Consider the following 27,827-nt stretch of genomic DNA (forward strand, 5'->3'; position numbering starts at 1 on the left):
TAATTTGTAAATTGGGAAATACTTTCTATTTTGGGTTAGGGAAAGGCATACAGGGGAGGGAGGTGGAGGAAGAAGGTCTGTAGTCCCTGGTTTCAGTAATCTTCAGATTTCTAAGTGCAAGCATCAGGAGCTGAGGGGCGGCCCTCCAACCTTATCTGGACGTTCAGCCAGTGGGGAAGGGGCTTCGGAGTCACTCCTTTGGCCATCCTGTCACACCATGGTTTGATTGACAATATAGGCCGTGGTAGAGGTTGCGTCATCTGCCTGCTCACCAGACCCCCTTCCCTGGATCCCTGGGGACCCTAGGTCTTTACACAAATTCAACAAATGGTTACTGAGAGTTAGGAACTTGCCGATCATCCTGCATTCACTATATACTCATACATCACTTAATGATGGGGATATATTCTGAGAAATCCATTGTGAAGTAATTTTGGCTTTGTGCATACATCATGGAGTGTTCTTACACAGTCCTAAATCAGACACCTAGGCTATATGGTAGATAGAGCCTATTGCTCCTAGGTTGCAAATCTGTACAGCATGTCGTGGTACTGAATACTATAGGCAGTTGTAACACAATGTTGTTTGTGTTCTATACGTGTAAATATAGAAAAGGTACAGTAAAAATATGACATAAAAGGTAAAGAATGGCTGGGCTTGCTGGCTTATTCCTATATTCCCAACACTTTGGGAGGCCAAGACAGGAAGATCACTTGAGCCCAGGAGTTTGAGACCAGCCTGGGCCACATAGGGAGACCCCCATCTCTTCAAAATTATATTACAATTTTTTGTTTTTTCAAAAAACAAATTAAAAATAGTATACCTACATAGGGCACTTACTGTGACTAGAGCTTGCAGGACTAGAAGTTGCTCTGGGTGAGTCAGTGAGTAAGTAATGAGTCAGTGTGAAGGCCTAGGACATTACTGTACACTATTGTAGAATTTCTTTCTTTAGAAATAATTAACCTTAGCTTACTGTAACTTTTTTGCTTTCTAAGCTAAAAAACTTTTTAAAACTTCTTGATTCATTAGCATTTAGCTTAAAACACAAACATGAGACAGGGTCACGCTCTGTCACCCAGGCTGGAGTGCAGTGGCACGATCTTGGCTTACTGCAGCCTCGACCTTCTGGGCTCAAGCTGTCCTCCCGCCTCAGCCTCCCAAAGTGCTGGGCTTACAAGCCTGAGCCACCGTGCCTGGCCCTTCTTTCTTCATATCCTTATTCTATAAGCTTTTTTCTATTTTAAAAAATTATATATTTTTTTACTTTTTAAACTTTTTTGCTTAAAAACAAAAGCCCACACATTAGCCTAGGCCTATGCAGGCTCAGCGTCAGTACTCCCCACTCTTTTTTAAATGTTGTGAAATCCTCACCTGCGTCCAGAGTATTGTTGTCCCAACTCCCACTCCAGAGAAAGGAAGTGATTTACCACTGGCCACCTGGCTAACTCATGCCAGCTCAAGGGCCAGAGCTCCAGTGCTCATGCTCTCCATCGAGCTACCAAAGAGAGGTCATCTGAGCAAGTCCATATGCACCACACTGTTTCAGGGTCACCAGGAGCTCAGAGGAGGGAGCTGGCTTTTGCCGAAGAAGTAAGTGATGGCAAAGTAGAGGACACGTGACTTAAGATGGACCTTGAAGAAAGACAAACAGATGAGGATATTTGAAGTAGGGGACATAGCACGTCCACATCTGTGGAGAGTGCCTATCCCTAGGTGAGTTCACACCTAGAGTTCACACCTAGAGGCTAGAGTAGAAAGCTAAATATGGCTAAGTTGCCAAGAGCCTTGAATGCCAGCCCGAGGAGAATGAACTTCATCCTGCCAAAAAAGATGAGGGTGAGTGGGTAGTGGTGAGCAAGGCTATATTTTAGGCAGGTGAGTCAGTAACAATGAGGGGAGAACTGCCAGTCCCCCAGGAGGAGGACTCCAGGAGACACCAGCAGCACGTGTCTCCAGAAAGTGTGAGACTGCACAGGCACCTTCCAGAGCATGGGAAGGCGGAAAGGGGAACATCTGAATAGGAAGATGAGAAACCTTTGCTTCTATATTGGTGTCAAGACATCAAGAGACTTGCTGTTGAACCTGTTGGACTGGTCAGTCTAGGTTTAAACGGCAGCTCTCCTACTTACTAGCTGGGCGGCTTTGAGCAAGTGATCTACCTTCCCTGGGCCCCCATTCCCATGTGTGGTCAGTGCAGTAAGCGTTGCTCACTGTAGGCTGTGTCCAGCGCAGTTCCTAGCTCCTAATGAGAGCTGAGTCAATGATGGCTCGGTGTATTGCCCCCATCCTGCTGTTTTGTTTGTTTTTGCCAAATCCTCATAGGCTAATCATAGGTTTTCACTTTGCTTCTCACTAACAATTTGTGATAGCATTCTTTCCCCCAGAGAGATCTCCAAACCCCTTAGCAAGTGCCTCCAGTGAGTTCCCCTTGGCTTAGTGGGCTTTAACTGGTTGTTGTAACCAGAAGTTCATATGGACCTCTCTGTAGGAACGACCTTGTTGGCATCTTTCTTTTTGTAACCACAAATTATTCTGTCCCCATATGGAAAAGTGACCGCTCCCCTTTAGCTAGTAATGGCACCTCAGCATCTTCCTCCTGGCAAGGGCCCTGAGAACGTCAGCCTTTCCCTTAGGTTCTTTCTTTGCTAATCACAGCAGCCACAGCTGAACCTGTCTGTCTGGGGACCAACTGAGGCAGTTGGCAGCTTTTTTATTTTCAGCCCCACACTTAATAAGTTGAGGAAGGGAATTAGGGTATCCATGCAGCTAACTGCCAATTACCCATGCTGTTTCTGGAGAAAAATAGTTCCCCTTAGTTGGTGTTGGGTTCTACGCAGTGCCTGTGTACTAGCTAAAGTGCTTAGGGGAACTACCATCCCAGTGCCCTATTGCCTTTTGACCTCCCAAGGCCAGAAAGACGAGGTTTAAGTGAGTCTGGGTTCTCAGACGCAGACAAGATGACTCAGTCAGTGTGCAACCCTGCCTGCTGGTCACCACGGAGACCTGCAAATCTCAGAATCTGCAGTCTTGCCTTCTGTTTCTCTGTGTGCATTTGGCAAACTTTTTAATACTAGCACTTTTGGCAGTGTACTCCAAGGAATCAAATTGTTTAAACAATATTAAGCAAGTTTTCATGTCTAGGAGCTTTCACAGTAACTGTTTGCTCCACTGCCCTGACTTTCTGGCACACTTGAGATGCAGCTGACATCTCTTTGCAGCAGCATGCTGTCTCAGCTTTAAGCTTTGCTCAGACCCTTTCCCTCAGTAAGTCATACCGTGCTGACTTACTGGGCCTTACGTGGGCCTGCCACTTGTTGCTGCAAGAGTGTGTGTATCTTCCTTGTATAAGTGGGACGTGGATTGAGCTTCAGGGACGCAGCATAGAGCCTGTCTCCTGCTGATGACATTCATCCACTTTAAAGGGGAGTCTCAGGCCGGGCATGTGATGCGCGCCTGTAATCCCAGCTATTGGGGAGACTGAAGCAGAAGAATCACTTGAACCTGGGAGGCGGAGGTTGCAGTGAGCTGAGATGGTGCCACTGCACTGCAGCCTGGCAACAGAGAGAGACTCCGTCTCAAAAAAAAAAAAAAAAAAAAAAAAAAAGTGGCGGTGGGTCTTGGGTTCTGCGAGAAACCTTCAAGGAGGAGGAGGAGGACTCACTGTTGCCCTGTTAGAAAGGGCTGTGGTCCATTAGGCTGAAGTCTGCCTGCCTCCAAACACTCTTTGGCCTGATTTCCCTCAGCGCCAGCCACACAAGTTGTACTTCTCACCTGTGCTGATGGCGCCCTATTGAGAGGACTTGTGTGCCGCTGTCCAGTTAGTTTTTGCCTTAATAAATAAGGGGCCTACAAAGGGCTTCTTACTTCTCAGTATTCTTTGTGCCCTGTTCCTTTCTCAGAATCTGAATGGTGTATTATTCTACCGTTTAAAAAATGCCTGGGGCCAGGTGCAGTGGCTCACGCCTGTAATCCCAGCACTTTGGGAGGCCAAGGCTGGTGAATCACCTGAGGTAAGGAGTTCAAGACCAGCCTCGTCAACATGGTGAAACCCTGTCTCTACTAAAAATACAAAAATTAGCCGGGCATCGTGGCACACGCCTGTAATCCCAGCTACTCGGGAGGTTGAGGCAAGAGAATCACTTGAACCTGGGAGGTGGAGGTTGCAGTGAGCTGAGATTCTGTCATTGCACTCTAGCCTGGGCAACAGAGTAAGACTCTGTTTCAAAAAAAAAAAAAATGCCTGGGATGTACATTAAACTACCCAGCCTTCAGGGGCTTTGCAGAACCTGTGCATCCTTGGGGTTAGAAGGAGTCCAGATTAAGAACCCCTGTGCTGGCCCCAAGTCCTTCATTTGGCAGGTGGAGAAATGAAGTCTCCAGAGGAGAGTAGGGAGAGAGCTAGAGAGGCCTGGAACCAGGTTTCCCACCTTTACTCTTAGCACTAGGCAAGATCCTTCATCTTCCTGTGTTTCACTTCAGTGCCTCTTAGTAAGTTGCCTCCTGGGAGCACATTCCTGTGATTGCATCTGTGCTGTTACAGCCTGGGCGACCGTCCACGTTTCAGAGAATCCGTGGGACTGGCTTCCTCTGGATACACTTAAGTAGGTGAACAGAATTTGGAAGATGGCTGCAGGGGGTGGCTAGGTAAAGGGTGGACCCCTGCTGAGCACGGGCTGGTACTCAGTTCCTTTTGTAGGGCTGCCCCAGCCACCTCTTTAAACAATCTGTATGTTTTGAATGTGGCATATGGTAGTCCTCCACCAGCCCCACCATACCTGGCAGCACCCCAGCCAGGACTCCACCTCCTGGACTGCTTGTTAGCTAAAGAGACTTGTAGGATGTATTTGCCATTTTACAGATGGTTGGGTCTGGAAAGAGGCTTTGTGCATTTTAACATCTTGGGCAGGACATTGTGGCTCACACCTGTAATCCTAGCACTTTGGGAGGCCAAGGCAGGAGGATCACTTGATCCCAGGAGTTCAAGACCAGTTTGGCCAACATGGCGAAATCGTCTCTACTAAAAATAGAAAAATTAGCCGGGCATGGTGGTGCGCGCCTGTAGTCCCAGCTACTCAGGACAGTCACTTTGAACCCAGGAGGCGGAGGTTGCAGTGAGCTGCACTCCAGCTTGGGTGACAGCAAGACTAATAAGACTAATTAGCTGGGCATGGTGGCATGCACCTGTGGTCCCTACTCGGAAGACTGAGGTGGAAGGATCACTTAAGCCAGGGAAGTCAAGGCTGCAATGAGCCAGGATCATGCCTTTGCGCTCCAGCCTGACAAAGCAAGGCCCTATCTCAGAAAAAAGAAGAGACATCTTGGGAAGTCCATAGCTTCAGACTAAACCGCAGTGTTCCAGTCATAATTCTACTCTTCTCATTAACTTCTTACCATATCTAACTTGGACTCCGGGGACACATTCTGAGGCCGGGCCTGCTCCAAATAGCCACACTTGGATTTCAAGGACCCCCTCCACGTAAAACAGATGTATTTGCCAAAGTTGGCCATCTTCTTCCCCTTGAAAGAAGGCCTCCTGTTGAGAAGTCAATAAGGGGAGGAGCAGTGGAGAGAGCTGGAATCTAGACAAGAGCCCCCTGGTAGTGTAACTGATAGGCTATGTAACGTCAGGAAAATCTACAATCCCTCCATGCCTTATTTCTCCCACCCAGCTCTGAAGGTGTGAGAGGGGAGCAGCACCCTGTAGCATGGTAGAAAAATAGCATGGGCTTCAGACTTGGACTCAGTCCCAGCTCTGTACCTTACCAGCTGCTGGAGTTTGGAGAAGTGGCCCAGCTCTCTGAGCATCACTGTCCGCACCTGGCTTGCCGGGATTTTCAGTGGGAACATGTGCAGAGCACTTGGCAGTGACACAGGAACTCAACCAAAGGCAGAGATTTTTTTTTATAATCACGTGTTTATGTTAAAATCCTGTCATGTGGAATGAATGATTCTGTGAAGTTTTATTGCTATGTACTAATTCCCAATTTCTAGCAATCACCTGGTATTTGAGTTCTTCCTAAAAACCCAACACTGCTGCTTGGTCACCTGAGAGGCTTAAGAGAAGCAGCAGACTCTCTCTGTCCTGCAGGAAGCTCGGGGTCTAAGATGGTAAGGTCGGAGCACACGACGAGGCTAGTGGGATCTGAGGTCATCGATGCCTTTTCACTGGGCAGGGGGATAGAAGAGTTCCCATAGAGACTGGGCCCTCTGGGAGTGTTTCCTGGGGAAGGCGTATGGAGGGGAACCCAAAGAGTGAGTGCGATCTGAGTGACAGATAGGGGGTGGGAGTTGGAGTAGCCAGACCAGCAGGAGCTGAAGACCCAAAGCAGGAGGGAGGCTGTCACCTCAAGAGAAGATCAACTTGAGGCCAGGCATCTGGTATGGAATTTTTGCCCCAGCAAGTGACTGTGGTGAGGTTTTGTGAGTTTGGTTGTATATTTTTGGATGTGATTTGCAGCCGCGGTTGTACTTACTAAGGTACCTCCTGTGCACCTCACTCTGCCTGCTATGTATATTATCACTGCTCTTTGTGCCCGGCAATGTAGACGTTTCCTCATTTTAGGCTGAGCAAACTGAGGCTCGGGGAACCCTGACTTGGTGAAGGTCAGCTGAGATGTAAATTTTGGATCTTCCTACTCCAAAGCCCATGTCTTGAGAGAACACCACCTCCGAGCCACGTTCCTCTGCATTTGGGGCCTGCCCCTGGATGTGTGCCTGTGGGTGAGCTGCCTTGGTTTGATCTCCTGGTCAGGGCTCAGATGTTGTAAGGCATGGACCTGTGGTCTTCTGGGTTGTCACGGAGCACTGTGAAGCTCCTGTTGTATATGTTGTTATAATCTCTGCCCTCTTGCTACTCTTTTTCCTAACATCTTGCTCCTTCTGTATACCTGAAGACTGAAAACAGTGTTATCCCATTTGCACTCCCATTCCTTCGACCCTGACAACGGGCACGTTCACAGCACAGTCATCCCTGTTTTTGCCCTACTTTAAGCACCACAGTTGGGAGCTCAGCCTTAGAGGAATGACGCATCAGAAAGCGTGACTCCCTGGCCTCAGTGCCTCTGACTGATTGGAAGAGACGTTCGTGCTGGGGCCACCGAACCCCCCAGGGCTGGCATGTTGATGTCTGAATGTGAAAAGCCAGATGCTTTGGTGTATTAAACAAGTGAAGAATGACTCATTTGGAAGCTAACCCCACTTAGGGGAAGGGGAGGACTGCCCTCTGTGACCCTGACAGATGACTTTCCCTCTGTGCACCTATGAGACCTGCTTGCTCCACAGCACGATATGCTGAAAATTAATAACCTGAGCCTCAGTTTGCTCATCTGTAAGATGAGGATAATTCTTACATGGTCCTTGGGACAAATGAGGTATTGCATATTAAGCTTGCATGGCGGCTAGCATGTCATGGGCATCATTAGCTTCAGTGATAATACCACTACACAGGGCTGCGGGCGAATTCAGGGAAGAGTGAGTTCTTGGCTAGCCAGCCAGTAATACCCCACTTTGAGTTTATACTGTGCCTTAGTCTATGAGTATGCCAGTGGGATGACTTTGTTTTCTGTTAACTAGATCTGAGAGGCAGGACAGAAAGAGAAAACTGGGGTTTGGGTTTGAAGTCCCAGTCTGTGATACCCTAAGAACTAAAATGACCATTAACATGAATGACAGCAAGATGGATCTTACTGAATGCCCCACCCTGTGTCAGGTGCCATGACAGGCAATTTACTTGAAGAATTCTTCACTCTTCACAGCAGGCCCCTGAAGAGGAAAGAGTTCCATGCCCATTTTCTAGTTTAGGAGAAGGAGACTCAGATCAGTAACCCCTTGTCTCCAGCAGAGCTTGTATTTGAACCAGGACTGTCTGCCGTGGAACCTGTGCTCTTCCCTGAGAGAGCACTGGAGTGAAGATAAACCTCGTGGTTACCAGACTTCCTTATTTCCTAAGACGGTGCAATTTTAAAAACTGGGGAGGCAGGTCCGGGAGGGAAGCAATTTTTAAAACCATTCATACTTTCAACATCATTTCATCAAACAAATGACGTTTTAGGCCAGGCATGGTAGCTCATCCCAACACTTTGGGAGGCCAAGGCAGGAGGATTGCATGAACGAAGCCAGGAGTTTGAGACCAGCCTGGGTCACGTAGTGAGACCCTGTCTCTACAAAAATAAAAATTAAATCTAGCCAGGTGTAGTGGCATGTGCCTGTAATCCCAGCTGCTCAGGAGGCTGAGGCAGGAGGGTTGCCTGAGCCCAGGAATTTAATGCTGCAGTGAGCTATGGTTGCGCCACTGTACTCCAACTTGGATGAAAGAGTGAGACCCTGTGTCTTAGAAAAGAAAGCAAAAGGTAATGACATTTTGACACTAATAAAGTAGGAAGGCCATCCTTTTAGAGTAAGGGATAATCACCAAGGTATTCTGTGCCTGCAGGCTGAGGAGTAGGGGAAGGAGGTGAACACATGAGCCATCCTTGTCTCCAGCCCCATCCTCCTGTGCATGTTCCCCTCAGATCTCCCAGGCTTCTGCTCTCCAAGCTGCTAATGGCCTTCGTGAGAGTAGTTTCTCAGTCTCCTTAAACAGACCAGACACCTGCCTGACTGGCAGAGGAGCTTGCTGGAAGACTGTTCACTGCCTCATTGGCACCATGTCCCCCTTTGTCCCCCGAGCACTAGACCTGTGTACCGGCACGTAAGCCTTCCATGCGCCTTTTTCTGAGTGAGTCTATTTATAAATGAAGGGATTAGATGGGTTTTAAACTCCACTTAAGCTCTTCTTGTCTTCTCTAGGAAGGGATTTTACATCGTTACATGTGAAAAGCAGGGGCTTTGGAGTGAGACTGCCCTGAGTTAAACCCTTTTCTCTACCACTTACTGGCTATGAGGCTGTTCTCTCTTGAGCTTCAGTTTTCTCATCTCTAAGACTAGGGGGACAATAACCCCTACCTCTTAGGGTTGCCGGGGTGAAATGAGGCAATGGATAAAACACTCGATCCTTTAACAGTGATTGGAAAGCAGTGTGACTTTACGAGGTTGTTCCCTATAATGTAGTTAGAACTTGCACATACAGACTGCTCAGTAAGTAATTGCTGTTATGCCAGTTAGAAATAAGAAGGTGGGATGCCCTGAGAGAACTTGGTCCAAGAGCTGAAATGAGAAAGGTAAGGATTCATAGCACGTTTTCCCAGATCATTGGCACCTTCCACCCCCAGGATCATCTCAGATGCAAGCTATTGGAACCATTGCTGAGCCGGCTTTGGAAGCACTGATTGAAGACTGTCATAGTGCAGAAACTTTGGGTAGTGAAGCTGAAAAACTTTGGATTAAGTGCTGGTTCTACTGCTCAGCAACTCTGGTGTGGGGCAAGTTGCTCCATCTCTCTGGGCCTGTTTTCTTGTGAAAACTGGCCAAATCCCTCCTCACAGTAATCATGGAAGGGCCCTACAGATGTCAGTTGCAGGTTTATCACATCACCGCTTTTCATTATGCTTAGCAGGTGTGACTTTTGCCCTCAAGGAGCGGGCTCTGGTCCGAGGTAGGGGTTCCACAGAGAGGGATAAGAGCCCCGGTGGAAGCTGGTAGCCTGGCAGTCAGGCACAGCCTGAGCGGTGAGGGAGCTGAGATGTGGCATCTGCTAGGATGAAGCACCACAAGCCTAAGGCCTCTCCAAGGGCCCACTGGGACTGAGACCTACACCCTTTATTGTGCCCACAGGTACCTGGGAGGGTCTGCTGCTTAAACTCAGAACCGTGTGGTCTGAGCCATTCCTGTTCATAGCTACAGAAAGCGCCTCCATTACCTTCAGTGAGCTCACTGTGCTGTTAGCTCCCTGGGAAAAAGTGCTCTTTCTGTGGTGGCCGACGGGAAAAGAACCCCAAGCCAAGATCCTCTCCCCAGTGGAGAGCCCTCTTCTTTTCCTTCTTTGTGCCCACAAGAGCGAACCAGACTCAGACCTGTAGGCTGTTCTGAGGCTTCCAACAGGAGGACCAGAGCCAGTGCCAGGGCTAGAGGGAGCAGGGAGGAGCCTTTGGGAAATGTCAGCTTCACTTCCTGGTGTGGGACCCAGTGATTACAGTGGTCATTACAAGCTGGTGTCTGAGGAGTTCTTGCAGAGTGCTGTGTGCTGTTGGTCTGACCTTCTGCAGTCACACTGTGTTCTGCTAGTTTATTATGTAAAAAGGAACCTCTGGTTTCTGAACCTGCCTCCTTGCCAACACTGCTTTTTAGCTGCCACGTGCTACCTTCCTGCTGATGGGCATCCTTTTCAGGAGATCGTCCGCAGGGAGGGAGGAAAGGAATGCCGGAAAGTCATAACTGGTCCCAAAGATTATTTTAGCACATCACATGTGGCTGTATAATTTCTCGTCGTATTTCACAAGGTCTTAATGTTTCAGATGGTAAGGGCCTACCCTATATACCCTCTTCCCCCATCTTCAGGTTGATCTGCTGTGTCTACGGAAAGCACAGAGAGAAAGCAATAGGCATTCTAAATAGAGCTAGAGTTTGAGATGGCTGCTGAATCATCAGGGAATATGTTTATGATGATTTTCTTTTTCCAAGTCAAAAACTGGGATACAAGACCCACTAGTGGATTTTTTTTTTAGGGGAATTAACAGACCAAGGAATAGAAGCAGCAGAGTGAAAGACTGGGCCGGAGAAGTCCTGTATTTTCTTTCCAGATCAGCCACACCCACTTTCTGGGTCACCCGCTCCTTGGGCCGGTAGAGCAGGGAGTCACACAGTCTAACCTCCCGTTTGGCAATGTGGAAGCTCTCCTTTGTCCACTGGGCATGGAAGAGTCCAGACGAGACCCCACATCTGGACCTTTCTATTGGAGCTGCCGGCTTTTCTTGCTCTTGGAAGTACCCTATTTTTCCTATTAAAAAGTGAAATGTGACATTGGTGTGTGTTCAGTATTAAAAATCAGAAGTAGGGGAAGAGGAAAATCCAGTCACAACAAGCACAACATTTTGGTGTATTTCTTGTCAGATTTTCCTACACTGGGGGGTTTGTGTTTTTACATAGTTATGGTCATGCTGTGTGCTACACAACTTTGTAACCTACTCTTTTCCACCTACCCCAGGGAAGTGCTTTTGTCATAATCTTCAAAATGTCACGCAGTGATCTCATTTCCTCTGTAGTATATCAGTGAGTTGAAGGATCATTTGCTTACTTAATCCTTATTTTTGGACTTGTGAGTTATTGCCTTGTAATTTAAATATTTCAGTTAACTTCTTTATCCATAAAGTTTTTTTCATATTTAGGTTTATCTGTTAAGCTTGGCTTTCAGGAGTGGAATTTCAGGGAGCCACCAGTCTAAACACCTTTGAAGCCCTAAAAACAGTGCCAGACTACCTTCCAGAAGCTTTTTCCCCTCCTCCAGCAGTGTCGGGGCACCCTCACCAGCAGGAAACACTTTTAATGGTTGCATGGCTGAAAATCATGGCCTGTTCAGATTTAACACGTTTATAGTCTCTGGTTGGGGACAATTGGCTAGGAAGGGGTGGACTCATTGAGTATGTTCGTACCTGCTATGGGCCAGGAACCTGAGTCATTCCACTCAGACCTCAACCAAGAACGCCCAGTGGTCAGAGGAAGAAACTGAGGCCAACAGGCAGTAAATTATCCAATATTGTCCTATCCTGCTGCCTCTTGGGAGGACTAGCCAGGTCCCTTCCCAGGAGCTGAGGACAACGAGCTGGTGTTGTCAGACTGCGCAGGTGGCAAGTCATGGCAGCCACAGTGCTGGCTCTGCCTCACAAAGGAAGCCACTGGGGGATTGCACGCACAAAGACTTGTCTGCTTTGGTCATTCAGGCTGAAAACAGACACTTTAAAAACTCCTAGGTGGGCCAAGGTAGGTGGATCACTTGAGCCCAGGAGTTCAAGACCAGCCTGGACAATATGGCAAAACCTCGTCTCTACTAAAAATACAAAAATTAGCCTGGTGTGGTGGCATGTGCCCTGTAGTCACAGCTACTCAGGAGGCTAAGGTGGAAGGATTGCTTGAGCCACAGGAGTTCAAGGCTGCAGTGAGCTGTGATCAAGGCACTGCACTCCAACCTGGGTGACAGAGCAAGACCCTGTCTCAAAAAACCTCCTAGATGATTCCATGTACAACCAGGCTGGAGCACTGTTGCCCTAGATGGCCCGCCCTGCCCAGGACAGTGCTATACTTAGCACTGATCCAATAGCTCAGAGCGGGGACTGCCCAAGACTAATCTCTGTGGGCCCTTGTATTCTCGGCCTCCAGTAGAATAAGCCACTGAAGGGCAGACTTCCTGTCTTATACCTGAGGCCTGGCACTAAGGCAGTTTCCAAATAATAGCCAATACTAATAGGATCAGGCACTCTTCTTGGTTTTACGTTTGTTTAATCTTCATAATAGCCTGTGACGCAGTTACAGATGTGAGACCAGGGAACAGAGGACTTAAATTCCCCACAGTCAAGTGGAAGCTCCTGTTTGCTCAGTCACCCGTTCTGGCTCCAGAGCCCTCCTTCCTAACCCCCACAGTGCACTGCAGCAGACAGTGCAGCCTGGTCCAGCCCTGCCCCTGGGTGTGGGATTCTGGCCCTTCTTATGACCTTAGCAGGTAGCCTGGTTTGGATTCTCAGAGGCCTGAGCTTCACTCTTCTCTTCTGTAAAACAGGATTACTGAACCTAGAGAGGGTTGCTGTGGCATTTGTAACCAAGCACAATTAGTCACAAAGAATGGGGAAGAAAGCATGGGTGGAAGCAATGCTAGCAGGGTCTGTGGAGACAGACTGTCCAGGGTGGGCCCTGCGGTGTCTTGCTCCTAATAGTACGGGGAAGCCAGGATTCACGATTGGTTTGACAGGTAGAGCCAGCAGGCTTGGGTTCCCAGCTAGCGTCTGCCCCTTAGGCAGTGTGATCTTCGATAAATTACTTAACCTGAGCCTCAGTTTCCCTGTCTGAAAAATAAGCCTGTGTGTCTAGACCAGGGAGGTTGTGAAGCTAGACTTACCCTATCTATTTAGAGCTCTGCCCCACAGAGCCCAGCACACACAACTTCAGTGTTCCTCTGGGTTGGGAGCTGGTGCCCAGGCCTGCTGACCAATGTCCCCTCCTTACCCACTTTCTGTCTTCCAGGTCGATTCCTCGGGACCCACAGTCTCACCACGTCTCCTACGGAGGACGGCAGAGGGTACAGGTGGTGGCTTGGCCGGTTGGCGATCTCCCGACAGCTGGATCTCCGGCAATGTGAAGCTTTTGTTTGGGTTTTCCTGCTTCTTTTGTTTTGCTTTCTTTTTTTCTTTTTCTTTTTTTTTTTTTCTCTCTTTCCTTTTTCTTTTTTAATTTAAACCATTGAGACTTCAGAAGACCAGGAAGCAATGCTGTGGACAGGCACCAATTTCTTTAAAGAAATTCAGTGTGGACAAGGCATATGTATAAATTTCAGTTGTACTTTTTATAAGGGGTTAGGGAGCTATTTTTGGTTTTGTCCTTCACTTTCCCTCTGTCTTCCTTCTTTATCCTTCTCTCAGTTCTACTTATGACACCTCACTTCCCCAGAGAAGGCCTGCCTCCCCATAGGGAACCTGGGGGTTTCTCCTGGAATGGGGCATGAGGACACAAGGAGGCCTCTGGGCCACGCCTCCCTGCCAGATGCAGGAACTCCCGGACTCCTTGGTGGGCTGGCCCTGGCCAGCCCTTGGGCCTCGGAGATGATCAGAGGCGAAGAACCACCTGGAAGAGGAAGGCCAGGGTTTGGCCAGGAGAACTAAGAAGGTCTCAAGTCCAGGCTTTGTTCTGTTTAAGCTATTGGGAGCCCCAGGCCACACCAGGACTTACAGTGGTGGGATCCCTTCCTCTTCCGCCCTGTGTTGCAGGGAACGGGGAGGTAGGGGTGGAGGGTGACCATCTCGCACTTGCTGGCGGTGGAGCAGCCATCCCAGTGCTGTAAGCCTGCCTTTCTGTTGGGAAAAACTGTTGTGCCAAACTGTGTGGAACACAGCTGGGTCTTCAGCAGGCATCTGTCATTGCCATGAGGTCAGCACTTCTCACCTAACTGCCTCCTGGATTGTCATCTTCCCACATGTGTCCCGTAGTGTCCACGTGTCACAGAGACGGCCTGAGGCCCTCATATCTGGTTGTGACTTTGCCATGATAACAGGGTGTCCTGAACTGGCTGCCACTGTCGTGTCCTCACAGTGAAGGGCATGCCCTGTGTGCCGGGGTCCGTGGGGTTATATGCAGTGACACATAATGTCAAGCGCCATTTCCCTCACCCCTGGAGACTTACTATTAGGTGCCTGCCCTCAGTATAGACGTATCCAATGGGAAAACAGCAGACCTGCCCAGAGCAGGGAGGTGTCGTGGGACTGGGTAGACCCCCTGCAGCATTAGGGGCCCATTTGTGGGCTCCCCACCTTCAGGCTTCCCCAGCCGTGATGCTTCAGCCCCGCCACCCATGCCTGTCTGCTGCAGCCGTCCTTGCACTCTGCAGCGACACTTGCATCTCCTTAGGGGAAGCCTCCCTCCCCCTGGGCTGCTGCTCTGAACCCATCTGCTCTCCCCCTGCAAGAAGGGGCAATGCTCCTGTGTTTTCCCTGTCTGGATTTGCCTGGCCACTCGGAAGGCTTTTCACCCCATTATGGCCACATAGTATAGGGCCTCTGGGGAGGGGGAAGGGAATCCTTTTGTGTTCGTTTTTGTTTTTTGTTTCACCTAAACCAGCATAGGATTGATAGAGGAGATGGTTGAAGGGCATTTCCGTTTCTATGTGACCAAGGCAGGGGCTTTTACCTGCTAAACAGCAATCCTTTGGCCCTGAGAATTTGGGAGCGAACAGTGCATCAGGCCAGGCTCAGCAACATTTGCTCACATTCTTTCAGCCTTCTCTCACCCCCTTAACACCAAGCTTTCTTCCTTGTGAGCGGAAGGTTGACTGCTATTAGCAGGATCCCACAGGTGATAACCAGGCCCTTCCCTTCCTGGGCCAGAACCCATTGTGACTGCCTGTCTCTCCTGTCTCTGACTTCTCAGGCAGCCTCCTGAGTGCACTGAGTTGTAGCCGAGAGGATGGGAACAGCAGCGTCCCCTAATTGCAGTGCACGTTCCTTCTCTGCCCGCCACCCTGCCTTCTCTTGGGGGCAGCTGTCTCTTTGTACATGAGCAAATGGGAAAAACAGTCCCCAAACCCAGCACCCCCGTCCCTGGCTGCAGCCCACGCCGTAACATCCCTAGTGAGGCTCCAGCCTAATGAGCCCCTTATTTTCTTTTTCTTCCCTCCCCAGGTCCCGTAGCTCTAACTAGATAGTAAGTTCTTGGAGCCATCGTGCTTCTCCTTTGTGATTTTTCTTGCTATCAGAATAGCAAGAAACAGCACCCCTGTAGGTGTCAGGTGGGCAGCGTGGGTAGGGGTCACCAGCCTTCATGCCCCCTCATCTTCCAGTTCTTGCTTAGTGACATGACTTCATTCCGTAGCGTAAATGCAGGCCAGCTTTTTAGCCCCAAGTGCCTGCCCCTCCTCCTTATCTCTCCCCTGCTTTCTCAAACACTTGCCCACCTCAGGCACTCAGCCGACTCCTCCATGGTGAGAGAACTGGCCATGGCTCAGCCCCAGGTAGCACCTGTAATCTTCTCAGTGCCACTCTCCCCTGTCCCCTTGTGAATCGGCTTCCACTTGCTGTCGCGTCCCCACTCCTGCGTCTTCACTGGGTCTCAGGCTGTCAGCAGCTCTCTGGTGCGTCAGCTCAGCACCGCCAAGTTTGTAGGACCTGTCCAAGTTCTAGGAGTTTTCAAACCTCAAAACGGCAGTCATTCATTCTTCTTGGGTCTGTGGCAAGGATAGCCCATTGGAGGGGGGCTCTTGACCTCAGCTGTTAGGGATCTCAACTTGGTTTTCCCATCAGAAGAATCAGCAGGACAGATTGTAGTGCCTTATTCCATTGTCCTCCCCTGACCAGGCCTCCTGGCTCAGCTGAAAATGCGTGGCTTCTTTCTCCCTATCTGTGTCCTCTGTCACTTGCTCTTTCACTGTCTCTCTCATTCCCAGAGAGCCACGGGGGAGGAATCACCCTCTCACCCCACACACCCTCTTCCTGAGGGCCGTAGCCAGGTCCGCATCTCCCCACCACCACCAGGGCACTCACTTGCAGCTATAGCCCAGGACAGAAAAACTGTGCTTTGGACAGGTGCACACTCTCTGCCTCTTACCTCTAGCCAGGAGGATGCCTCAGTCTGTTCATTCGAGACTGGCCCCGTCTGAACCCTCTCTGGGCACTGGGGACTAAGGTTGCAGGCCTTAGCCTCGTCTCATCCCAGAGGCATTGGGTCAGGAGAATGGGAATTTTTTTCCTCCCACCTGGACATAGTTTGCCCCCGTGGCTGCCTTTCTGAGGGAGTATATTAAATGTTTACTTAAGAAACACCCTGTTTACAGTCAGAGGAGAAACACCCAACACTGGGTGGAGATTTGACTCTGGGCAGGGCCTGGCCTCCTTAGTGGCACTGCCAGGGGGGCCCCTAAGTGAATGAGGGCAGAGGTGCCCCGGGCAGGGGCGAACGCCCTCCGCTCCCTCTGCTCCCAACCCTGTGGTGCTAGGACCACTCCCCGCCTTCCTCACGGCCTCCTTGCGCTCCACATTCCCCACCTCCACATTCCCTTCCTCCAAGATCTCAGCTCCTTAACATATCAGTTGTCTCCTAGCCTAGAAAACCAGTGTTTGGAGCAATAAGATGATTATTTTTGCTTGAATCTTTTTCTAAGAGAAGGAAAAGAGCTGGCATTGTGGGAATTTTCTTTTTATGCTGTTAGCTGTTTACCTTCTTAGAAGACATCTTAATAGGATGGATGTCTGGGTTTTAGCCTTGGGGTATCTTTTGGAAACTTAGAAAAGCAGGAGTCAGGCTGCCACCCCCTAAGGAGGGACCCTAACTTTCTGCCCTTGCCTGGTTCCATATGGCTCCTTCCAGCCCTGCCCACCAAGTGCTGCTCCCACTCGCCATCCTGCCCGTGCGCCCCTCTTCCCCCCACATCTGGGGGCGCTGGTGGCACTTACTCTTGGTGGGTCTCAGACTGTCCCTCCCGTTGACTGGTTTTCCCTCCTAGGCCTGTCTGGCAGCCCCCAGACAGACATAGCTCCTGGGAGTCTCGGCCCTGGCAAACTTGGAAGAGCCAAACTGACATTTTTTAGCTCTTCAGGCCACTGGGTTTTGGAGGCAGAAATCCAGAGATACTGGCTCTGCCAAGCTGTCCTACTGGGCTGTGGCACAGCCTTCGAGACAACGCAGGTGCATCTCTGATCCTGCCCTACCTAGGCTTCGAGGGGCTTCTGTCTGGAGAAATGCCCTCAAAGGGTAACCGGTAGGTGTGACATTGAATTGGCCAGTGTTAGCATCTACAGCCGTCAAGAGATGAGTCCGTTGCCGTTGCCTGCCCAAGGGCCCCCTAAGATTACAGACAGTATCAGCAGGGAGGCCGTCCTGGTGTTTTTTCAGGAGAGCCCACAGGAGGAAGGGAGCCTCTTCAGGGGCACTGGAATCTTTTGTGCCAGGGGCCTCTTCATCAGAGCCGGGGAGTACATTTCAATGACTTCTTAAATATTTGTGTGGGACAGACGAGTGTGAGGGAGGTTTTAAGCCAGGCACAAAGTTAGTTTCAAATACTAGTTAATAAATCTATTTTTCTTCATTTCCTTTTTTTGCACAGAAGCTGGTAATCTAGGACCTACGTGTGAACAACTTTATATGAATATTTTTTGTACTTGGTTTACTTGGGTTGGTATGATACATTATATTTAAGTTCCTTGAACACTGTGGATCCCCTAATGTGTATGAATGACTGAGGCTTTGTAAATTAAGGGACGTTTGTGTGAATAAAGTTATTTGATGGGGTCAAAGAAGCCATATGTGATTTGAAAAAGAGTGTTTTGTGGTTTGTTGCCCCTGTTCGGGAGGGTGGCGAGGCCAGCCCATGCTGCAGCCCCCCATCCCAGCTGGTGGGTGGCGGGAGAGAAGGATCCTTGGCCGCTTCCATGTCCCCGTGCTTGAGGAAGCTGCCTGGTGGCTTTTGACTGGCCTTCCCATTCTACACCTGAGAAACCAGCACTTAGAAGTGCAGGAACCTGTCTAAAATCGTGCAGCTGCGACTGGGGGATCCTGGATCCAAACCAAACCTGGTCTGCCCTTCCAGGGGGTCCAGGGCCTAAGTAAACATTGTGGGTCCCTCCTCCAGACATCTCAGAAGCCCGCTCAACCCCTAGCCCTGTGGTTCTGCAAGTTCTACCTTTGAGAGAGTTTTAACAAAGAGCTAAAATGGGTGGGCCTCCATACCACAGCAACAAGGGTATAAGGATCAAGTTTTGGAAAAGCTTAGCAGAGAAGTCAGTTCCATCAAAGGTCAGAGGTCAGCTCAGTACCCTGACGTTGGTAGCATCCATGTCCAAAAATCAAAGGGGTCTAATCAAGCCATGCCATCCTGGTTGGGTTGGGAATGGGAAAAAGAACACATAGCCCATCTCCCTTTCTGCCTGGGCCAACAAAAGCCACATTCCATGAGAACCAGGGACTGGAACCTATGAAAAGCCAGATGTTTTTACGACCATCGTACTGCATAGTAGGTGTGATGTGTGCTCCTCTATGCATAAGAAAACTAAAACCCAGAGAAGTCAAGACTGCTGGGTGAGTGCCAGGTGGGCTGGGGGAAGAGCTCCTGCCACTTGCCAGCCGGGACAGGTAACTGAGCCTTGCTGAACATCTACTTCCTCAACGACAGTGGGGGTGATGACAGCTACCTTCAGACAAGTTGCAGGCTAAATGAGAACCTAATATTAGGCCCAGCACATAGTAGGCACTCAAATGGTTTTTTGATTTTCCCAGAGACAGGTTTGGGATTCTCCCGGAGTCTGCTGAGCGCTGAGCCCCGACTCCTGGCATCGTGCAGCCTTGGTGAGGCTTCCCAGTCTGGTGAGGGTTAATGTTTGCTGTGGAGCCCGTCATTCAGGGGCTCTCCCAGGGAAACCTGGGGAACCCAGGAAAAATAAAACTGCAGGAGGATGGAGTCAGGACTTAGGAATGTGTGAGTTAGAGGAAGAGATAAGACTGGCTTGCCTAATCTGCGAGTGAATAAACTACATTCCGGGCCCAAGAGTTGGTGTCCAGTGGCTGCTGGGGATGGGGTTTCTAGAAAAGGATACTTCTGTCCTTAGCCTGGGCGATAACCTGAAACTTGAAGGACAGCCCACAAATTTGTTTCCTTATTAACAGATTTACTGCGAGAATTCATCTTTTAGAGAGTACGATTCAGTGGTTTTTAGTACATGTACAGAGTTGGGCAGCCATTACACTAGCTAATTCCAGAACATCTCAAAAAAAAAAAACAAAAAAAAACACCCATGCCCACTAGCAGTCACTTCCTAGTCCCTCCATGTTTTTAATTTCCTTGGGTATATACCAAGCGGTGGAATTACTGGGTCATATAGTCACTGTTTAGTTTTTTTGGGACCTGCCAGGCTTTTCCCAAGTGTCTGCACCATTGTCCATCCCCACCAGCAATGCACTAGGGTTCCTGTTGCCCCACATTTTTGCTATATTGTCTTTTTTATTATAGTCAATTGAGTGGATGTAAAGTGGTCACAAGTTGTTATAGGCTAGGTGTATGCCATTGTACTACGGGTTAATAACGGATAAGGGGAGAATGGACAGTAGATGCTTTAGACTCTTGACCCAGACACTGATGGATCCAGCAACTGCTGGGGGCATAACCTGTGCCTAGGAGGGTTAAAAGAACACAACTGGCTCTGCTCTTTACTGGGTCTTTGAGGCAGATCACCTTTCTGACTTTATTTTCTCATTTACAAAGTAGTGAATACCCACTTCTCAGGACTAAAGATTTTTCCTGCAAAATGCTTGGCGGGCACCCCTTCAGTGAGCATCTCCTTTCCCTGTGTCCTACGGAGTTAGGGCAGGGTTCAAAGAGGAATGGTGAGGAATGTGGGATGTATCACTGTAATATAGGGTCTGAGTGCGTCACCCAGACCCTGGAGGGAAGGATCTGGAATACAGAACCAGGCCAGTGTCTGTGCCAGTGGAAGAAGCTAGACATCCGGGCCCTCACTGATCCTCTCCTAAGCCGCTGCTGGCTGTCCTTCCAGCTCCAGCCCCTGCCTTAGTTGTTGGCTTAATACCCACTCCCAGCCACCTACTCAGTGCTTCTGAGTCAGACAGGCCTTGCCAGCAAGGAGCTCGTGGCCCACGGAAGGGGAGTCAGAAGACGGGTACATCCTCATATCATGCCAGGGATAACAGAGAGGGAAGCTCCAGGGGCTGTGGAGCATGGAGAAGGCTCCATTGCAACCCAAGGACCCTCGGGGAGACTTCTGGAAGAGACGAGGTCTAAAGGGCCACACTCAGTCCACCCTGTTGCCTGACCTAAGCCTGCCCCTCTCCAGGCCATGCCACAGCCCCTCAGCCTGCAGTGCCCCCAGACAGACTGCTCACCACCCATTGTTCTGAGTCTTGGTGGGCATGGCGCCCTCACCCTCTTCGAGCCTTTCAACTTGGAGAGCTGCAGGGTCTGCTGGCCTCCCAGGGAGTCTTTACCTCGTGATATCTCACCCTGAGAATCCAAAAGAGTTCCTGAGGCATTGAGCTCCACCCCTCAATCCAGTCTCTAACTAACAGATTTCATTTTAAATCATCAGAACAGATCATGCTGTGGCACAGGACACTGTAGGCTCCTATTATGCCTAAGATATTCTCCAGACCCTCCCCACTCCGTGGCCTCCCAGATCCATTTCCTACCCAGTACCCCCTCAGGCTCTGCCTCCAAGCCATCTTGACCTTATTGCTTAAGCACACAGGACACTTCCATCTCAGGGCCTTCGCACCAGCTGTTTCTGCTACCTGGAATGCGTTCTTTCTTCACTGCCTGATACAGGTCTCTGCTCATTTCACCTGAGAGAGCCTTCCTGGCACCCTTATAAAGAAACACCTTACCATCACCACCTCTTTAGCATGCTTTATTTTTATTTATAGCACTTATCACTAGCAGAAAGATTTATATATTGTATATATACACAAGTGTGTATATAAATCTGTGTGTATGTATGTGAGATAGATAGATGGATAGATAAATATAGATACGCTTAAGCAGTGCCTGAGAAGGCACATAGTAGATGTGTAGTATGTATTTATTGCTTGCATATCATATCAGAGCGTGCTAGTTCACAACCCCAGTAGAAGCAACTTCCTCGGGTGCCTGCAGCGTAGAGGGCTGTGCCAGGACAGGAATCCAGGCCTCCTGAGCCCTGGCCCACACCCTGTGCCTGGCCTGCAAATTCTCTTCTTTCCTGAGGCTTAGTCACAGTCCACTTCATTCCCGCCAATCCCTGATTAGGAATGAAACCAGCTACTTGAGAAGGAAATCACCAGATGTGAATGATGGTATTATTGGGCTTTGATTTTTTTCATTGGAAACAGGGGTCAGCGAACATTTTCTGTGAAGGGTCAAAAAGCAAATATTTTAGGCTTTGCAGGCCATAGGGCCCCTGCTGCAGCTCCTCAACTCTGCTGTCCTAACACACAGCAGCCATAGACACCATGTAAACAAATGAGCAGGGCTGTGTGCCAGTGGAGCTTTATTTATGGGCACTGACATTTGGATTTCACATACTTTTCACCAAATTGTCACAAAATATTATTGTTTGTCTTCAACCATTTAAAAATGTGAAAACCACACACCTAGAGTGGTCCAGGGCTTGCTCTTGCGTGCTGGCTTCTGGACAGCATGGCCCATGACAGATGGGTTGGGCTCAGGGACTAGTCCACGTGTCAGGTCCACAGGGGGAAGGAGAGGCCATGTGCATGTTGGTGATGGGCAGGCCCAGAGGTTCTGCTTCATCTCCAGCTGGTCCCTTGGCCACAGCTCTGGGTGTGTGGGAGGGAAGTACAGTGTAGGGAGATGGGCATCACCCACCATCTGGCGCGTCCGTGACCTAGAAGCAGCAAAGTACAAAACAGTAATTGGAAAAGGAGTCAAAATACCTGAATCCAGATCCATCATGGCCTCCTACCAACAGCGTCAGAAGTGGCAAGTTACCTCCTGAGTCTAACAGCGTGGCGGATTCTGTAATCGACAGAGGGGTTTGACCTCTGCGTTACTACTTAGTCTTGTGACCTTGGCCATGTTACTCTCTGAGCCTGTTTTCTCATTTATAAAATGGCAATACAAGTACCCACTTCATAAATTTTTCTGAGAATGAATGAGATAGTGCATATATACTACGTAACACAATACTTGGCATGCAGTAAATTATTCATAAATATTATCGTTAGTATTTTTTAAAAACCAGAAAGACATCCTGTGAAGTGCTTCTCAAATAGAAGGGCTCCAACTTCAAATGATGTTAAGGAATACTGTGTATTTCCTTCCCTTCCTAGAGGGTGCCAATGTATGCTGACCGCTCTGAGAAGCTCTGCAATAATCCGATTTCTCAAACTTCTTGGATCTGTGATGCTTCTACATTGAACACTTATTAACATCTTCTAATTCCAGTGTTTTGGGGGAAATGCTTCAGAGCCCACTTTGGGAGATGCTAAGATCACCTTTGCAGCTCTAAAATCCTAATTCCCTTTCAGAGGACTGTAGCTGCCCCATCCTGTTTCACATGGGGCTAGAATCATTTTCCTCCTGTAGAAGCGTCCAAAACTTGCCTTTGCTTGGTCTACTGGTTCCTTAAGGACAGACCAGAATATGAAGAATTTAATAACCACAGTGAGTGCCCTGCCAAAATGCTGTAGGGCCCAGGCATCAACCACTTGAATGTGGTAAGAACACAGCGTGCAGTTCCCCCAGCCAGCAGACCACAGACACTGCCAAAACCCCTGCATTCCTAGTTCCCACATTGGCAGACCCCAGCCACCCTCCAACTAGTGTTTACCCAGTGCCTAATACGTGCAATTAGCCTTCTTCCGGGAGGCACCTGTAGTTTAGTGGTTCTGTACTCAGGCTCTACCATGAGACTGCCCGGCTTCAAATCAAGTTGCTCTACTTCCTTAGGATTCAGTTTCCTCATATGCAAAATGAGGATAATGACTGTACCTGGGCCAGGGTTGGGGGCTCATGCCTGTAATCCCAACACTTTGGGAGGCCAAGGCAGGAGGATCATTGAGCCTAAGGGTTCAAGACCAGCCTGGGCAACATAGGGTGGACTCATCTCTACAAAAAACAAAAAAATTAGCCAGGCAGGGTGGCATGAGCCTGTCATCCCAGCTGCTTGGGAGCCTGAGGCAGGAGGATCCCTTGAGCTTGGGAGATTGAGGCTGTAGTGAGCCATGTTCTCACCACTGTACTCCAGCCTGGGTGCCAGAGCAAGATATTTTATTTGTGTCTCTAAAATAAAGTAAGATAAAACAATAGGAAACTGCACCTGTGTCTGTGAGGATTAGGTACCACTGGACAAACAGGAGACCCTAAACAGAAGCCACAGAGAAAGCTAGAGCTTGGTTTCTCTCTCACATGAAACGGTGGCAATCCATGCTGGATCCCATCTCCTGGTCTTCAGCAAGTGGCTTCTATCTTCAAGGTCACCTCCTGGGCCAGGATGGCTGCTGGAGCTTCAGGCATTTCATCCTCATCCCAAATAGCAGCAGAAAGGGAGAGAGGAAGAGAACTTGCCTCTCTTTTTAAGTAACTTTCCTGAAGACACACACCAAACTTCCACTTATATCTCGTGGGCTAGAACTTGCTCACATGGCCACATCTGAGGCCAAGGAGGCCGGGAAACAGGGACAATGGCCCTGTCACGAAGGCCAAGGGGAGACTGGACATTGCAGTAGGCAACGAGCCGCTCTGCCACACGGAGTGTGCCCCTGGCTCATTCCAATAACAGCTAGGTATTGTCATTCTCAATATTAGCTCTGCAGACCTAGGCAAAGACAAGAAAACGGCCTAGCCATGTCTGTTGGTGTACCATTTATTCAGTAAACATGCATGGCATCTATGTGTCAGCTGTCTTCTAAGGCTGGGAATATGGAAGAGATGTGGGAAGAGGCAGTATCTTGTGATGAAGAGGGTGGGGTCTGAAATACAGAGCCTGGGTCACAGCCCCATGGTGGCCACTTTCTGTGTGATCCTTAGAAATTGATGTAACTTCTGTGGGTTTTGTTGTCTTCATCTCTAAGGTGAGGAAGATGGTAAGAATGCCATCACAGGATTATTCTCAGGGTGAAATGCATTAATGCAAATAAAAGGCTTTGAATACTTGGAGGGAGAAGGCTCTGATTCCTTCAATGGACCCGTGCAGCTGCTCCATGGGTCCGTGGAGCAGCTTGCTTTGCTTGTACAAAGCTTTGCTTTCATCCTGCCTGCCTTAAGTATTCACTGAGCATGTACTTTGCTAGGTACTGGGGATTCACAGATGAAATGCATGTAGATCTGTATCCCCTAATCACACAAATGTTTCCTGAGCCTCTGCTATGTGCAAAACTCCATGCACCAGATGACAATACTGAAAGAGACTTGGCAGAGTTGTGGAGGCAAGTGTGGGATATATTGAGGACATACCTTGAGAACTTTTGTTCCAGGCAAGAGGGATCTAAGGGGCTAAGAGAGGTGGGTCTGGTCCCAGCTCTGGTGGTGGGAGGTAGCATGTGGATGTCTGTGTTGCATAATCCTGGACAGGCAGCAAAGCCTGACCTGTGGATGGGGCCTGGGAGAGGAGGACACCCAATTCCAGCACAGAAAAGTAGTACTGTATTTTCCTGGGTCATCAAATGAGCAGTAATCTGGGAACAAAAGATGATTAGCCATGGATGCCTGCCGAGCTGAGCCAGTTGCCTACACCCCGGAACCCAGCCAGTTTTCTGCTCTCAGGGCCCCAACTCGCTTCCCTGAACTGTCCTTTGAGACTCACACCCACTCCCCAGTCAGCTTTGGAGAACAGTTAAAATAGTAAGTTCTGCCCATCTGCGTCAGTTCCAAGATCTCCTTCAATATATGTTCCATGGTAAGCAACAGAATTCCACTATGCGTGATATACAGCCCTCACTAGGAGGACACTGTAAGGACAATGCAGGAGGAAAAGACTCCCTACAATATCCTGCATGGGGGAAAGGGAGTGGAAGGGGGAGGGGTCTGCAGTGGATTCTTATCTTAGCCTTAGGCCCAGAACACAATTTCTCTGCGACCCTGCAGCCTCAGTCTAGTGGTAACCTTTCTACAGCCTCGTAAAACCAGAGCCCTCGTGTGGCCTGCACACAGTTGACTGTGACTGGAGTCTCACATGCCCAGCAGCAGAGCAAGTTCATGTTCAGCCCTGATTGTCTAAAGACTTCTTGCTCCTACTGGTGCCTGGACTCCCACTGCATGTCCATGATGCTGCGTGCCCAGGACAGTGGTTGCTGAAGGCCTTGTCTCCTTGACCACACTCTGGAGGGCCTACTGCTCACCCAGCAGCTCCAGGCCAGCTCCAACCTGGCTACACCATCAAACTTCTCTGCTATCCAGTGGCTGAACTACAGCTTTTCCATCAAAGTCCAAACTCCTTCTAAGTTTGTCCTTCCTTGGGTATTTATGAAAAAACTACAGCTAACATCATACTAATGGTAGAAGACTGAATACCTTCCCCCTAACATCAGGAATAAGGCTGTCCACCCTTATCATTCAACATTGTACTAGCATTTCTAGCCAGTGCCATCAGTCAAGAAATAAAGAAATAAAAGGCACGAGATTAAGAGAAGTAAAACTGTTTTTATTTGCAGATGACATCATCATCTATGTTGAAAATCTAATGAAATCTATTAAAAAGCTATTAGAACTAAGTGAATTTAGCAAGGTTGCCAGATACACGATCAGTATACAACAGTCCATTGTATTTCCATATGCTAGCAATAAATAATCAGGAATTGAAATGGAAAAAAATAATACCCATTTAAAATAGCATCAAAAAGTATGAACTACATATGGATAAATCTGGCAAAAGAAATCAAAGATTTGCACGGTCTACAAAGTATTGCTGGGAAAAATTAAATTTAAATAAATGAGGAGATATAAGTTGATCCTCACTATTTTGTATTTGCAAATTCACCTACTCACTAAAATTTATTTGTAACCCCCAAATCGGTAACCACAGTGCTGTAGCAGTCACTCAGAGACATGTACAGGCAGTAAAAATGTGAGTAGCTAGATGCTCACGTTCCCAGCTGAAGTCATACAAGGCAACTCTCTGCCTTCTTGATTCAGGTCTCATAACTGGTTCCTTTCTGCAGTCTATTTAGTGCCATGTTTTTCACATGTATGCTTTTCGTTGGTGACGTTAAGCAGCCCCTAGGCATAGTGCCCAGGTGCTGCCTCATGTTCCCACATACAGGGAGGCTGCAGTGTGCCTCATAGAGAAGACACATGTGTTAGGAAAGCTCCGTTCAGGGGTGAATTATGGTGCTGCTGGGTGTCAGCTGAATGTGGATGAATCAACAGTAGCGACTCACGCCTGTAATCCCAGCACTTTGGGAGGCTGAGGTGGGTGGATCACCTGAGATCAGGAGTTTGAGACCAGCCTGACCAACATGGTGAAACCCCATCTCTACTGAAAACACAAAACTTAGCTGGGCATGGTGGTGCACGCCTGTAATCCCAGCTACTCAGGAGGCTGAGGTAGGAGAATCACTTGAACCTGGGAGGCGGAGGTTGCAGTGAGCTAAGATCGTGCCATCGCACTCCAGCCTGGGTGACAAGAGCAAAACTCCATCTCAAAAAAAAAAGAAAGAAAAAGAAAAAGAAAATAGCTATTACGTAAGGTGCCTTTAAACAGAAATGCACACAAAGCAAGGTAATGTACTATCAGTGGACGAGAATGTTGGAACCAGAGGCTCACAAGAACTGCACTCTGTACTTCCCCTGGGATCAGTGGTTCAGTATTGGCTAATTCAGTGTTCACGGACACTTTACAAAACATAACTACCATGAATAGCAAGAATTAATCATATTTTGTTCATGGGCCAGAAGACTCAAAGTCATTAAGATGGCAATTCTCTCTGAACTCACCTATACATCCATTGGAATCCCCATCAAAATCTCAGCAGGCTTTCCTTGTAGGAATCGACAAGCTGATTTTAAAACTCATATAAAAATATCAAAGGGCCTAAAATGGTCAAAACAACTCTGAAAAAGAACAGTTAGAGGGCTGACACTATCTGATTTGAAGAAGTATTATGAAGCTACATTAATCAGAACAGCATGGTATTGGCATAAAGATAGGCATATAGATCAATAGACAAGAATAGTGAGTCCAAAATTAGATCCACATATATTTAGACATTTGAGTTTTGACAAAGTTACAAAGGCAATGCTGTGGAAAAAGGCTAGCGTTTTTAACAAATGGTGCTAGAACAACCAGATAACTGTATTTAAAAAAATAAACTCAATCTATGCCTCACACTGTATACAAAAGTTAAATCGAAGTCGATCGAAGATTTAAATATAAAATGACAAAACTTCTAGGAGAAAACATAGAAGAAAATCCTGATGGCACTGACAGATATCTCTTAAATGACAGCAAAAGCACAATTAATAAAAGAACAAATGGATAAATCGAACCACATCAAAATTTAAAACTTCTGTATTTCAGCTGGGCGCAGTGGCTCACGCCTGTAATGCCAGCACTTTGAGAGGCTGAGGCAGGCAGATCATGAGGTCGAGAGATCAAGACCATCCTGGACAAGATGGTGAAACTCCATCTCTACTAAAAATACAAAAATCAACTGGGTGTAGTGGCATGCGCCTGTAGTCCCAGCTACTCAGGAGGCTGAGGCAGGAGAATCGCTTGAACCTGGGAGGCGGAGGTTGCAGTGAACCAAGATCCCGC

At 48.5% G+C, this 27,827-nt stretch overlaps 1 protein-coding gene across 1 annotated transcript in view; it reads left to right on the top strand.

Annotated features, from left to right (window-relative positions):
* STK35 (serine/threonine kinase 35) overlaps positions 1–17,887 on the top strand; it is a gene marked incomplete at its 5' end in the record, with an annotated part of 51,466 nt that extends 33,579 nt beyond the window's left edge. The window contains one exon of the mRNA XM_011975460.1: positions 13,111–17,887. The remainder of the gene's footprint in view (positions 1–13,110) is intronic.
* Positions 17,888–27,827: the final 9,940 nt, after the last annotated feature.

This window comes from Mandrillus leucophaeus, unplaced genomic scaffold (assembly GCF_000951045.1).
Source record: "Mandrillus leucophaeus isolate KB7577 unplaced genomic scaffold, Mleu.le_1.0 Scaffold101, whole genome shotgun sequence".
Classification (NCBI taxonomy): Eukaryota; Metazoa; Chordata; class Mammalia; order Primates; family Cercopithecidae; genus Mandrillus; species Mandrillus leucophaeus.